The following is a 15,452-nucleotide window of genomic DNA, read 5'->3' as shown; positions in this document are numbered from 1 at the left end:
TTATTGGAGAGGATGAATGACAATTCTTCGACAATTAATAAGTTTCCTTTTCACGATTGCGCCTTTTACTTTTTAATTTAAACTTTGGATGATAAGCAAAGGCTTCCTGAGTTCATGTTAAAATTCTGCAGTGTTGCCTGATTCTGCTGCCTTGACCTCAGAAGAATGTGTTCCCTTGCACTATTTCCCACATAATCAACCCCACAATTCACAGAGTTCAGATTGCCAAAGAAAGGGCAGCTGCGTTCTTTGGGGACTTGTTTGAAACTGCAAGAATTTTTCCTATTTTTTTTTTGTTTTTGCCAACGATGCTTAACCACCATTGTGTAGTGACCTTCCTGACACTAGACTGAATTCAAAATCAGCTTTATAGGTGAGGAGAGCTGTACTGTTCTACTGTGATCACTAAACCATTTTATGCAATGATTTCTGGAGCAATATCAACCTGCAACTGTTGAACCACACCTTTGTAGAAACTCTTTCCCACATTCAAAATGCAAATCAGAATGCAATGTTTTCATAATTATTGAGTAGTGAACTCTCTCTCGCATCTTTCTTCACACCCGCATAGTTCTTTACAGTTGAGAGATATTTTGATTATCTGTCCGTAATTCTTCAATTTCACTCTTGGTTAAATTGCAAAGTTTACTTGAAGTATGAGGACTTACATCTGTAAATAACTGCATTTGCCATGACCTGAGGTCTAACGTCTTTAAGTATCTGAGAATATTTAGACCTTTGGTGGGCTTCCTGTGTCCCCTGATGACTCTGTTGTTCTTCTTTCATCAGTGTTCCTGCACTTCAGTAAAACTTCCCTAATAGCTAAATACAAAATGTTATTAAGAGCTGGAATAATCAGCCTGATAGCAGGTTAAATTCCTGGCCTGCTGCATGCTAGCTAGTTGCAGTTGTGGAAGCTATTCAGAGTGCTGCACTTGGCCTTGGCAAAGGGGTGAGGAGTGGGAGCATTGGGTGAGCAAGTGGCACTGGAGGAAGTTTTGGAGTGAGGTGTGGGATGGTTGCAGGTTAGAAATTCTAACTTGTTGTGACCAGTTTCCAACATAAGGCAGTAGTGCAAGGTCTAATTTTGTGAGGTGAAACATGTGAAATATAACAGTCACAATCTTGGCTCAGGATTGGATAGGTCTCCACTTTAAAGGTGTGCTAAGTGGCTTGCATACTCTAAGGAGAGGCCCAACATTTATTTAGGAATTCAGGATGAGCTGAATATGTGTTGGGCATGTTCACTCGAGGCTTGCAGTTCTTTCTGTGGCAGTCTGCAGATAACTTCCTTCTTTTTAATGCACCAAATGTTGGAGGGTTAAGAGTCCTGGCTCATGCCCAGCTCCAGGAAGGTTTTGGCCCGATGGTATTATCCTCGGGACGTGATACTTGAGTGGTATTATTGCTGGACTGTTAATCCAGAGACCCAGGTAACGGACTGGTGACACAGGTTTGAATTCCACCACAGCAGATGGGGGAATGGAAATTCAATAAAAGTCTGGAATTAAGAGTCTAATGATGACTATTAAACCATTTGGAGAAAAGTGAGGACTGCAGATGCTGGAGGCCAGAGTTGAAAAATGTAGTGCTGGAAAACACAGCAGGCCAGGCAGCATCCGAGGAGCAGGAGAATTGACGTTTCGGGCTTATGCCTGAAACGTCGATTCTCCTGCTCCTTGGATGCTGCCTGGCCTGCTGTGTTTTTCCAGCACCACATTTTTCAACTATTAAACCATTATCAATTATCAGAGAAACCGATCTGGTTCATTAAAGTCCTTTAGGGCAGCTAATTCCCATCCTCATTTGGTCTGGCCTACATATGACTCCAGATCCACAGCAATGCGGTTGACTCTTAACTGCCCTGGGGGATGGGCATTAATGCTGACCTAGTCAGCGATGCTCTCATCCCACGAATAAAGAAATAAAAACAATCCTTTCTGTTCTGCTCTGCTCTTCTCTCTATTGGGCATGCCCAGCTGTGCAACCAACTAAAATTGCTCAGTGGAAAAAAAGAGGTCTGCAGATGCTGGAGATCTGAGCTGAAAATGCGTTGCTGGAGAAGCGCAGCAGGTCAGGCAGCATCCAGGGAACAGGAGAATCGACGTTTCGGGCATAAGCCCTTCTTCAGAAAAATTGCTCAGTGTCAAGCAGCTGTGGACAGTGTATTGGTATCTGAAATTCACAGGAACTACACTGGTGAGACATGAGGCCCAATTTTGGATGGGCTTTTAGCATCTAGATTTAAGCAAGCTTCCAAGTGCATTGCCAATTTTCTTTCCAAAACCGAGCCTAAGCAAACTTGTAGAGTTTGATTGGATCATTATGTCAAATAAAGGACTGTGTGCTACTTACCCTTGCTTCATTGAGTCCCTTCTCCCTGTGGGAGAGTCTAAAACTTTGAGCCACATTCTAAAGGTAAGGGCCTCTCTGTTTAAGATGGTAATGAGAAGAATTTTTGAAGCAGAAGTAATTAGACTCTTGACGAACATGGGAGGCAGATGTTACTGGGAATAGGTGGGAATGTGGATTTGAGGGTACAATCAGGTCAATGTATGAATGTCGAATTCATGTCTTCAATCTATAATGGGGTCGTTTTGACTCTTGAGACCTTGTGAATATGAATTTGGCCTGTGAAGAAGATATTTGGGAATTGAAGAATGTTTAGTTCTAACAAGAAAAAAATAAATGAAGGAAAGGTTATATCTCACCTAGGATCCCAAGGGAACTTTAATAACTCCTAATGATATCTTTGAATTAGTCACAAACTCTAGAAGGGGTCTTGAACTTAAGTTTAGTGGAGGAAAAATGAACTAAAAGTTTATATTTTCTCCCATTCTTTATCTCTTTCTCTCTTTGGTTTCTCACCGACTCTTTCCAAATTGACATTCCTATTTTCATTGAATCATAGAATCCCAACAGTGAGGAAGCAGGCCATTTGGCCCAACAAGTCCATACTGATCTTCCAAAGAGCATCCAATCCAGACTTGACCCAATAAGCCTACATTTCCCATGGCTAATTTATCCAACCTACACATCCCTGGACACTATGTGCAAATTAGCATGGCCAATCCACCAAACCAGCACATCTTTGGATTGTGGGAGGGAACCAGCGCACCAAGAGGAAACCCACACAGACATGAGGAGAATGTGTAGACTCCACACAGACAGTTGCCCAAGGGTGGAATCAAACCACCTCAATGCTGTGAGACAGCAGTGCTGACTTAATTTATATTTTATTCAGTGAAGAAATTAAGGTTCATTCCTTCCCATGTCTTAATTACTCTGTCACATTCTTTGTTCCTCAACTCTGCATCTGGTACTCTTGATTTTTTTTCCACGCTTCTCAGTTCCTCTTTCCCTTTGTATTTAATATTCTATCCCCTTTGCTCTGCATTTCTGTCTTTGTTCCTTATCTCTAAGTAGCCTTTACCCCAATTATTTCCATGTGCCTCTCTACAGTTTTAACAGTTGCCACAGCAATCTCTCTCATTTGCATGTTTCTTTCTTTCAATAGTCTATAACTGCTCCCTTTTCACCTGGAAGTCTTCTGTGTCTGTCTGACAGTGTTGTTGAAGAATGCATATATATATTAGTGCAATGTAAACCCTAAGTTCCTCAAGATGGTTGGCATAGCACATTATGATTCAATGATGAAACCGCGAGTCACTGTTACAATGAGTAATAAAACAATGAATACACATACACACACACACACACACACAGACACAGACACACACACACACACACACTTTCAAGTGATGGTTTTGACCAGGTTTGGCAAGCTGGAGCCAAGGTATTGAGTGACCTGAATGAGCTGAACCAGCAGCTATTGCAATTAGATGTCAACTTAGCAGGAATGGAGAGAGACATTAAGATGGAAGGATTGGCCATGCAAATTTGCACGTAGTGTCCAGGGATGTGTAGGTTGGGTAAATTAACCATAGGAAATGCAGGGTTATGTGTGGGTCCCCTTCAAGTTATAAAGAGTCTGCAGGTATCACATGTTGTTTCGCCTGCTTTTAAATATGGGGGTTTAGATCAGAGTGGTGCTGGAAAAGCACAGCAGGTCAGGCAGCATCCGAGGAGCAGGAAAATTGACATTTCGGGCAAAAGCCCTTCATCAGGAATAGGCTTTTGCCCAAAACATTGATTTTCCTGTTCCTCAGATGCTGCCTGACCTGCTGTGCTTTTCCAGCATCACTCTGATCTAAACTCTGGTTTCCAGCATCTGCAGTCCTTACCTTTGCCTAGTTGATTTTAAATATGCCCCAGAGAGTGCTCTGTGAGTCCCCATCACCCCCCCCCCCTTACATTCCATGGTTGAAATGACTTTGCATATATTGTCAAACTGTGGTACAGTTTTGTCACACAGAGGAAATCATTGAAATGATCAGTATATTATGGACACAGTGGTAACAATATGCTATCACAGGGGTCAGGGCAATTTGACATTAGTTTTTGTGGTTTGTTATCATCCAAAGAGATAAAGGAGCCCCTGCTGCCTGGCGAGAAGTCCTGAGGGGTTGGGCTGCTGTCCTCTTCAGTGTCCTGAGGAGGAGGCCATTAGCCATTTCTTCATTCTTCTTGGAAATTGGCCTTGCCAAATGTCACGGGGGAGATTCTTGAGTCATGAGAGCTTCCGAGCAAGGGCTCCAGACTGACTGATGCTTCAAGTGCCAGGAAGAGATTGTAAATCATACAATTCAACTGGAATACGTCCCACAGATACTTGCTGTGAAAGGGTTTGTAATTTGCCACAGTGTAGCGCTGTATCACTTTTTGGCAACATTGACCGTGTCTACCAAGCTGTTACCCTGAGGTTGTCTAACTAATGATTTGACTCAAAAGTGCAAAACAGTTTCTCGAGATGGCAAGAATGTCCCTGATTCCCTCATATTCCTCGTTCTTTTGTTGAATCAATGCCAACTGGAGTCAGATCTAGAGGGGTTGACGTTTAAAGTATGTTTACTTTACTGATAGAAAGGGATATGTGTATATCATGGGGCAAGAGTTACAGCTGGGGAAAAGGCAATTACGATGCCATTAGACAAGATTTAGGAAGCATAGGATGGGGAAGGAAACTGCAGGGGATGAACACATTAGAAATGTGGAGCTTATTCAAGGAAAAGCTCCTGTGTGTCCCAGATAAGTATGTACCTGTCAGGCAGGGAGGAAGCTGTAGAGTGCGGGAGCCGTGGTTTACGAAGGAAGTGGAATCTCTGGTCAAGAGGAAGAAGAAGGCTTATGTTAGGATAAGATGTGAAGGCTCAGTTAGGGTGCTTGAGGGTTACAAGGTAGCCAGGAAAGACCTAAAGAGAGAGCTCAGAAGAGCCAGGAGGAGACATGAGGAGTTGTTGACGGATAAGATCAGAGTAAACCCTAAGGCTTTCTACAGGTATTTAAGGAATAAAAGAATGATAAGAGTAAGATTAGGGCCAATCAAGGACAGTAGTGGGAAGTTGTGTGTGGAGTCAGAGGAGATAGAGGAAGCACTAAATGAATATTTTTCGACAGTATTCACTCTAGAAAACGACAATGTTGTTGAGGAGAATACTGAGATACAGGCTACTAGACTGGGTGGGATTGAGGTTCACAAGGAAGAGGTATTAGAAATCCTGCAGAGTGTGAAAATAGATAAGTCCCCTGGGCCGGATGGGATTTATCCTAGGATCCTCTGGGAAGCCAGGGAGGAGATTGCCGAGCCTTTGGTATTGATCTTTAAATCGTCATTGTCTACAGGAATAGTGCCAGAAGACTGGAGGAAAGCAAATGTGGTTCCCCTGTTCAAGAAGGGGAGTAGAGACAATCCTGGTAATCATAGACCAGTGAGCCTTACTTCAGTTGTTGGTAAAGTGTTGGAAAAGGTTATAAGAGATATGATTTATAATCATCTAGAAAATAATACTTTGATTAGGGATAGTCAGCACGGTTTTGTGAAGGGTAGGTCGTGCCTCACAAACCTTATTGAGTTCTTTGAGAAGGTGACCAAGCAGGTAGATGAGAGTAAACCGGTTGATGTGGTGTATATGGATTTCAGCAAGGTGTTTGATAAGGTTCTCCACAGTAGGCTATTGTACAAAATGCGGAGGAATGGGATTGCGGGAGATATAGCACTTTGGATCAGTAATTGGCTTGCTGAAAGAAGACAGAGGGTGGTGGTTGATGGGAAATGTTCATCCTGGAGTCCAGTTACTAGTGGTGCACCGCAAGAATCGGTGTTGGGTCCACTGCTGTTAGTCATTTTTATAAACGACCTGCTTAAGGGCGTAGAAGGGTGGGTTAGTAAATTTGCAGGTGACACTAAGGTCAGTGGAGTTGTGGATAGTGACGAAGGATTTTGTAGGTTACAGAGAGACATAGATAAGCTGCAGAGCTGGGCTGAGTGGTGGCAAATGGAGTTTAATGCAGACAAGTGTGAGGTGATTCACTTTGGTTGGAGTAAACGAATGCAAAGTACTGGGCTAATGGTAAGATTCTTGGTAATGTCGATGAGCAGAGAGATCTCGGTGTCCAGGTACACAGATCCTTGAAAGTTGCCACCCAGGTTGACAGGGTTGTTAAGAAGGCATACAGTGATTTAGCTTTTATTAATAGAGGGATCGAGTTCCAGAACCATGAGGTTATGCTACAGCTATACAAAACTCTGGTGCGGCGGCACTTGGAGTATTGTGTACAGTTCTGGTCACCGCATTATAAGAAGTATGTGGAAAATTTGGAAAGGGTGCAGAGGAGATTTACTAGGATGGTGCCTGGTATGGAGGGAAGGTCTTACGAGGAAAGGCTGAGCGACTTGAGGCTGTTTTCATTGGAGAGAAGAAGGTTGAGAGGTGACTTAATACAGACATATAAGATAATCAGAGGGTTAGATAGGGTGGACAGGGAGACCCTTTTTCCAAGTATGGTGACGGCGAGCATGAGGAGGCATAGCTTTAAATTGAGGGGTGCTAGATATAGGACAGATGTCAGAGGTTGTTTCTTTACTCAGAGAGTAGTAAGGGTATGGAATGCTTTGCCTGCAACGGTAGTAGATTCTCCAACTTTAAGTACATTTAAGTCGTCATTGGACAAGCATATAGACGTACATGGAATAGTGTAAGTTAGACGGGCTTCAGATTGGTATGACATGTCAGCGCAACATCGAGGGCTGAAGGGCCTGTACTGTGCTGTAATGTTCTTTGTTCTATGTGCAGGTAATCTGAAACTGTGTGACTGTAACGATTGAGGAAGGTGGTGATGGAATGATACAATAGCTGCATCAGTAATCCAGGTAATGTTCTGAGGGCCTGCTTTCAAATCCCCAACACTGGGTTATAGTCCAACAGGTTTAATTGGAAGCTCTAGCTTTCAGAGCGTTACTCCTAACCACCTGATGAAGGAGCAGTGCTCTGAAAGCTAGTGCTTCCAATTAAACCTGTTGGACTATAACCCGATGTTGCGTGATTTTTAACTTGGTATACCCCAGTCCAAAACCAGCATCTCCAAATCACAGCAGGTAATGGAATTTAAAGTTCTGAAAAAAAAATCTGGAATGAAAAGTCTAATGATGATTCTAGAACTATTGTCAATGGTTGTAAAAACCCATCTGGTTCACTAATGTCCTTTACAGAGGGAATTTTGGTATTCTTACTTGGTTTGGCCCACATGTGACTCCAAACTGACAGCAACACAGTCAACTGTTAACGGCAGCAGGACATATCAAAAGTTGTGTCAGTCATACCATAAATGAGTTGTCAACAGCAAATGAGAGAATGACAACCATTGGATCAGATCGAAGCTCTGCAGTCCTGCCTCATCCAGTCATGAAGGGTATTAGGCAATTAAACAATTCACTGGAAGAGGAGTTCCACAAGTATAACAATCTTCAATTTTGGGGAGTCTAGCACATCAGTGCAGAAGATACAGCTGCAGTTTCTATGGCCCAAAGTGCTGAGTAGATGATCCATTGTGACACCTTCCAGAGGTCCCCAGCATCACAGATACCAGTCTTCAGCCAGTTCAATTCATTCCATCTGGTTGGAGATGCTGGATACTGCAGAGACTATGGGCAACATATCGGCAATAGTCCTGAAAACTTATGCTCCAGAACTAGCAGAGACCCTATATAAACTGCTTCAAGAATATATTGCATCGACCTGACAATTTTGAAAATTAGCCAAAAGCAGGAACAAATCCAATTAAGCCATTTACTGCCCCATCAGTTTCTTCCAGTCATCATGGAAGGGTTCAGTGACTGTGCTCTTAAGCAGCACTTGCTTGGCACCAATCGTCTCACTGATGTTCAAGTTGACTTTCCTCAGGGCCACCCAGCTCCTGACGTTTAGAGGAAACTCTCCACTATTTGGAGTCATACTTGGCACATAGGAAGATGGTTGCGGTTGTAGAAGGTCAACTCCGTGACATCTTTGCCTAAGTTCCTCATGGTAGTGTCTGAGACCCAACTAATTTCAGCTGCTTCATCAATAATCTTCCCTCCATCATAAGGTCAGAAGTTGGAATGTTCACTGTTGATTGCGTAATTGATTGATTAATTGACGAGTGACAATCACCATTCTTGACTTCTCTGATACCGAAGCATTCTGTGCCCAAATGCAACAAGACCACAATGATATTTAGGCTTTGGAATCTCATGTGGCAAGTAACATGCACATGATACAAGTGCCCAGCAATGACCATCCCCAATGATAGAGAATCTGACCACCGCTCTTTGGTATTCAATGGCATTACCATCACTGAATCCCCAGCTATTGATATCCCACGTGTTATCATTTACAAGAAACTGAATATTCTGAGCCATATGAACATTGTGTCTACAATAGCATGTCAGAGGCCAAAACTCCTGCAGTGAGTAAGTCACCTTCTGACTCCTCAAATTCTGTTTACCACCTACAAGTCACAAGTCAGGAGTGTGATGACATATTCTCAGCTTGACTCGATGAGTGCAGCTCGAATAACATTCAAGAGGCTTGAAATCAACCAGTACAAATCAGCCCACATTATTGACAACACATCCACAAATATTCAAGTCCTTCACCACCAATGCACAGTAGCAGCAGTGTGTGCCAATCACAAGATGAACTGCAGAAATTCTTCAAGTCTTCTGAGACCGTAGCTTCCAAACTTATGTACCATCTAGAGGGAGAAGGGCTACGTAATTTGGAACAACATACCAACTGCAAATTCCCCTCCATAACATTCACTATCCAGACTTGGAAATTGATTGCTGTTCCTGTTGCAAGATCAAAATCCTGGAACTCCCACACACTATTGTGGGTCTAGTTACTGCAAATGGATTGCTGCAGTTCAAGAATGCAGGTCAGTAACACTTTCTCAAGGAAATCTCAGGATAAGCAGTAAATGCTAGCCTTCCTGAATGGATCTTCCTATTTTAGATGGTAAGAGACTACTGTGAGGCAATATGACATTTTGAAAGATGTGGATGATTCTCCATAAGGAAACAAATCCTGGAGGACCAGCATCTCAAACCTTAGACTAATGTCATGAGTTACCAGGTAGTAGATCTCCACACTCTGACTTGCTTTGGAGACTTGAACAATCTACAAAGCAGGAACCTGAAGCAGACGAGATACACCACTAGCGCTACCTTTAAAAGGTCCTCCAAATCTGGTGGCACGAAAGATGGTCCAACAGCAGGACATCTCCCAAGCCAACATGTCCCACTTCATAGCGCTAATCACTCAAATCCAGTTCCAATGGGCAGCACATATTGTTCAAGCTTAAAGGGTAGACGTGGAGAAAGTATTTTGTCTTATGGTGACATAAGAGAACCATAGACATAAAGGGGCCATTTCTTATGAACTCAGAGATTGCCCATTTTGAAATGGTCATTAGACAAAAAGAAACAATCTCAGGATCATTGGAACGCTTTTCCTAAAAAGGTGGTGGAAACAGAGTTTTTGAATATTTTTAAGGTGGAAGTAGATAGTTTCTTGCTGAGCAAACGGAGTTTGTAACCAGATCAACTATGATTTTATTAAATGCAGAGCAGGCTTGAGGGGCTGAATGGCCTTCGCCTACTCCTAATTTGTATGTCTGATTATTCATACTCCTGGCAAAAAGCTTCCCAAAATAACTGTTCAACACAAAGCCCAGTCAAAGTAAGATATTTATGGCTCATGCCAATAAGCATATCCCATGTAAATACTTACATTTTGTCTATTAAGTAGCAAACAAATTAAATATACAGATTTACTCAGGATTTGGTTTATTTTCAAATGGTAGGATGGACTTGTTAGTCCAAAGGGTCTGTTTCCATGCTGTATGTCTCTATGTCTGTATCCAGTTGTCTTATCTTTTATAATAGATTATACCATTTTCCTTCCTACTAATGTAAGACTAACGGATCTATAATTCATTGTATTTTTCTCTCTCCCTCCTTTCTTAAATAGTGGAGTGATATTTGCTGTCTGCGAATCTTCAAGAACCATAATCCCCAACTAAACTAGTCCCACATGCCTGCTCCTGACCCATATCCCTCCAGACCTTTCCTATTCATGTACTTATCAAAATGTCTTTTATACATTGTAATTGTACCCACATCCAGATTCATAAATAGGAAATCATATTTTAAAAATCTGTTGGATGTTTTTGAGGATTGTGTTAAGATCGGTGGATGGAGTTTACTTGGATTTTCTGAAGGATTTTGCTAAAGTTCCCCACAAGAGATGAGTTAGCAAAATTAAAGCAGGTAGGTTAGGAGAAAATGTACTGGCAAGGACTAAGGATTGGCTAACAGACAGAAAACAGAAAGTAGGAACAAATGGACCATTCTCGCAACGGTAGGCTATGATTAGTGGGATGCCGTATAGAACAGTACATGCATCACAGCTGTTTACAGTATTACAGGAGTGCTTTGGATTTGGTGACTAAATGTGAAAGATCCAAGTTTACTGGTGACGTAAAGCGAGGCAGGAATATTTGCTGAGAGGAAGATTCAAAGCAGCCCCAAGAGAATTTGAACAGACTTACTGAATAGGCAAGACCTGAGTGCATAGAACGTAATTTGGAAAAATGTGAAGTTAACCACCTTGCTCGGACAAACAGATGAACAGAGTGTTTCTCAGATGGTAAGAGGTTAGAACAGGAGAAAGTGAGGTCTGCAGATGCTGGAGATCAAAGTTGAAACTTTATTGCTGGAACAGCACAGCAGGTCAGGCAGCATCCAGGGAACAGGAGATTCGACGTTTCGGGCACAGGCCATTCCTGAAGAAGGGCCTGTGCCTGAAACGTCGAATCTCCTGTTCCCTGGATGCTGCCTGACCTGCTGTGCTGTTCCAGCAATAAAGTTTCAAAAGAGGTTAGAACAGTTGATGTACAGTGGCCTGATGGCTTAGTTAATATATTACTGAAGCCTAATGTGAAAATGTAGCAGACAATTAGGAAGACAAATGGAACGTTAGCTTTTATCATTAAAATATTTTAAGGGCTGGAGTAGTAAAGCCTTGTGTCAATTATAAAGGAGTTTGGATAGACTGCACGTAAAACATTGTGTGCAGTTTTAGTCTCCTTATATTAAAAATCATATCTTATTGTCATAAAGAAAATACAACAGATGTTCTCCAGTCTTGTTTCCAGGATGGCTGGACTGTCCTGGTAAACCTTTGCCTGTATTTTCTAACACTTTGAAGGATGAGAGGTGATCTGTTTTAAACTAACAAAAACCACAATAGAATAGGATAGATGCAGGTTGAATGTTTCGTCTGGGAGTATAGAACTAGGGGATGCAATTTCAAAATCATAAGAAGTCACTTAGTTCTGAGGTGAAAAATTGCTTTTTTTACTCAGAGGGTTGTGAACCTAAGGAACTCTCTACTCCAGAGAGCTATGGAAGCTTAGGCATTGAGTATGTTTAATGTAGAGATTGACAGATTTACAAATACTGATGATGTAAAGGGATGTGGAGATGGTAAAGAAAAGAGGCATTGAAGTAGATGGTTAGCCATTATATATGTGCAATGCAGAACAGGCTGAATGGCCTACTCCTGCTCCTAGGTTCCTATGTCTCATCATTCACTAAAATTAAGGTTGAAAGATAACCTAACTCCCTATACTTATCTTGGTCCCATATCCCATCATATCTTTGGTTAACAAATGTCTATCAGTCTGTGTTTTACAAATAACAATTGATGTGGTGCTTAAGAATTCCAAACCTCTACTGGCCTTTCAGTGGAAAATTATTTGCTAACTTCCCTGCTGAAAGGTCAGACTCTAATTTTTAAACCATTCCCCCTGGTTCTTCACTCCTCAACTAGTGGAAATAGCATTGCACCTTTTGTGTTTCCTTTACCGTCTTAAATACTTTGATCACTTCACCTCTTGATTTTCTAAATTCCACAGAATATAACCCAAGTGAGTGCAGTCCTTGTTTGTATAATTCCTTCACACAAATTAACCCTTGGAGTCCCACTCTCATTACGGTAAATCCACTCTGCATGCTCTCCAAAGAAAGTAGATCCTCTTTATGTGTGGTGCACATAATTGCTACTAATACTCCAGCTGTGGTCTAACCAGGACTTTATATAACTAAAGAATTACTTCTAATTCTATATATTCAGTTCCCCTAGATACAAAAGTCTGTATTCCATTGGCATTTTGTGAATATTTTCTCTACCTGTTGATGATACTTTAATGATCTGCTCCTGATCTTCATGCCACACAACCCCACCCATACCCTGAGTCTTTATCGGCTCCTGAAAGCTACCTAGCCCTACGTCTGTAGCCCTGTAAATTCATCACTTTCAAATATATATCCCACCCCCGTAGAGAATCCACCTCCAACACTCTCCCCAGGCACTGCATTCCAAATCCTAACAGTTCTTGAAGTAAAGAGTTTCTCCTTATCTCACTTCTAGCTGACTTGCTGACAATCTAGAACTTGTGACCCCTTGTTACAGACAAACAAACCAGTGGAAACAGAATACCCTTCTTTACCCTGTCAAAATTGTTCATACATACGCACACCTCAGTAAAGTCACTTCTTAATCTTCTCTGCTCCAAGGAGAGTAGGACCTATTTCCCTATTCTTTCCTTATATCTAAAAGTCATGATTCCTGGTATTTATTGTAGTATATATTGCCTTTGCACTCTCTGCAGGGCTTTAACATTCTTTCTGAAAAAAGATGCCCAGAATTCATTCTAGTACTCCAAATGTGGTCTGACCAATGATTTGTAGAGGTGTGGCACCACGTCTTTGCTTTCACACTCTGTGCCTCTATTTGTAAACCTAAGGATCCTAGAAGCTAACTTAACTGTTTCAAGCTGCTTGGCCACCTTCAGAGAATTATGCACATGAATCCCGAGGTCCCTTTGCTCCTGCACTCTCCTCAAAGTTGTACTATTGAATCCATATTGTCACTCCATATTTCTTTGACCAAAATGCAATGCCCTCATATGTTTTTGCATTGAATTTCACCTGCCAAGTGTCTAACCATTTGGCCAACTTGACAATGCCCCTCTGAAGTTGCTCAGTGTCATCCTCACGATTCACTATTCTCCCTAGCTTAGTATCACCTGCAAATTTAAAGATTTTGCCCTCAATGCCCATCTCCAAATCACTCATATAAATCAGAAAAAGCAAGGCTCCCAACACTGATCCCTGGGGAACACCACTTTCGGCTCAGCTCCAATCTGAGAAATGCCAATCTATACATACCCTCTGTTTCCTATCTTTTAGCTAACTTCTAATCCATGCTGCCAAGGACCCACCTATCCCAAACATTTCTAAATCGCCAATCAATCTGTCATGTGGCACCATATCAAAAGCTTTCATTGTACTACCTATATCCACTGCCTCTGTCACTTCATCAAAGAACTCAAGCAAATTTGTCAGATGTGACGTTCCGAGAACAAAGCCATGTTGATTGTCAAGTATTAACTTATTTTTATTTAAGTGTATATATTCCCTATCCTGTATTAGTTTCCCCACTGTTGACATCTAACTGGGTTATCTTTTACCCCTTTCTTAAACAATAGTGTCACATTTCCAATCCTCCAGTCCCTTGGGAATAATCCTATGTTCAGAGAGGCATAGTATTCAGCCAATTTCCTAAATGATCAACAATTTATCCTCAATTTTAAAGTTTCATTCTTTTATTAGAGCCTTTGTCAAATACCTCCTGGAAGTCCAGATAAAAGACATCCACAGTTATTCCTCTGCCCAATGGTTTAATCACCCCTTCAAAACGTTTGTTCAGTTTTTTTAGGTATGACATATCCTTTTCAAATCCATTCTGGTTCTCTGAACAGCCGAATATTTTCAACCTGTTCATTCAGCTATCCTATACTCATTTACTGACCGTAAGAATGTTTGAACAGCTGGTAAAGGTTTCTCTCTATCACCTTTCTTAAACAGCAAAAGACGTGCACAATTTTCCAATTGAAAGGAATGATTTTCAAGTCAAAAGATTATCATGAAGGCATCTGCAATGTTCTCCTTTACTTTCTTTAGAACCCTGGCAGGAAACTATCTGACTTTGGGAACCATCATTCTTCTGTTACTTGATTCAGTATCGCTATTTCATTTACTCTAATTTTTTTGGTGATACTCCCATTAAAGATTTGTTTCCTTAAGATTGTTGACATGCTGGCCTTTTGCTCTATTGAAAATACCGAAGCAAAATAATTATTCAATATATTTGTTTTCTCCCTATTTTCTTCGACCATTTGTCAGGAGCCGACAATGCTCACGACCACACTTTCCGTTGTTAAAATTGTAAAAAATGTTTCTTAGTTAGGCAGCTGAACTTGCTCTCTGTCATAACTATTTCAACTTCCTAAATGTCTGCAACTCAGCTAAAGGTTTTTCGTATTTTTTTAGCTAACAGTTCTGCATTAATTTTGTCCTGAAGAAGGGCCCAAAATGTTAACTTTTCTTTCTCTCCACCCATGCTTCTAGACCGGCTAAGTTTTCCCAGCAATTCCTGTTTTTGTTTCTGAGTTTATTTTGTTGTGTGGTTTCATGTCCACATCTGAGAGTTTAGATTCAAGATATCCTAATGGAGGTGAGTTTAGGAATTGTCTTCAAGCTTAGGCTTCTGTTTATTACATACTAAGGCTAAATACAAAATTACTGTGCATGGTATTTAGAGATATTGCTGGTTCAAAATTAATGGATATCTTTTTTTTTAAATTATTTACATGCCTCAATATTGGTGATTTCTAAGGAAGGAAAGAATCTACAGACAACATCGAGTGGGTGAAATGGCCCAAAGGAGGTCTAGAATCACTGCCTGATCTCACGGTCCAAGCTCAGTCATCCAAAACCTTTAATTAACTGTAAGTACATTAATTTCTCTTCAGCGTTTTGGCACAACCATTTCAGGTATTCCGTGTTGAGTGTGTGATGCTGGAAAAGCACAGCAGGTCAGGCAGCAACCGAGGAGCAGGAGAATTGATGTTTTGGGCTGGAGCCTTTCATCAGGAATTCCTGAAAC

The 15,452-nt window shown here is 41.3% G+C and overlaps 1 long non-coding RNA gene across 3 annotated transcripts in view; it reads left to right on the top strand.

Moving 5' to 3' along the window:
• Positions 1-15,452, top strand: part of LOC148138642 (uncharacterized) — a 233,465-nt gene that overhangs the window by 193,386 nt on the left and 24,627 nt on the right. The window contains exons 1-3 of one of the 3 annotated variants that reach the window (XR_015753801.1): positions 4,838-4,962; positions 7,194-7,270; positions 15,183-15,294. This is a non-coding gene — a long non-coding RNA (uncharacterized LOC148138642). Of the gene's footprint in view, positions 1-4,837; positions 4,963-7,193; positions 7,271-15,182; positions 15,295-15,452 lie in introns of those variants that run through there. The other 2 variants (XR_015753802.1, XR_015753803.1) reach the window with 2 other exon arrangements.

Source organism: Chiloscyllium plagiosum, unplaced genomic scaffold (genome assembly GCF_037043375.1).
Source record: "Chiloscyllium plagiosum isolate Xiang-an unplaced genomic scaffold, Cpla_swu_hap1 HiC_scaffold_39, whole genome shotgun sequence".
NCBI classification, from domain to species: domain Eukaryota; kingdom Metazoa; phylum Chordata; class Chondrichthyes; order Orectolobiformes; family Hemiscylliidae; genus Chiloscyllium; species Chiloscyllium plagiosum.
Note: the sequence above shows the minus strand (reverse complement) of the source record. Positions and strands in the feature narration are given on the sequence as shown.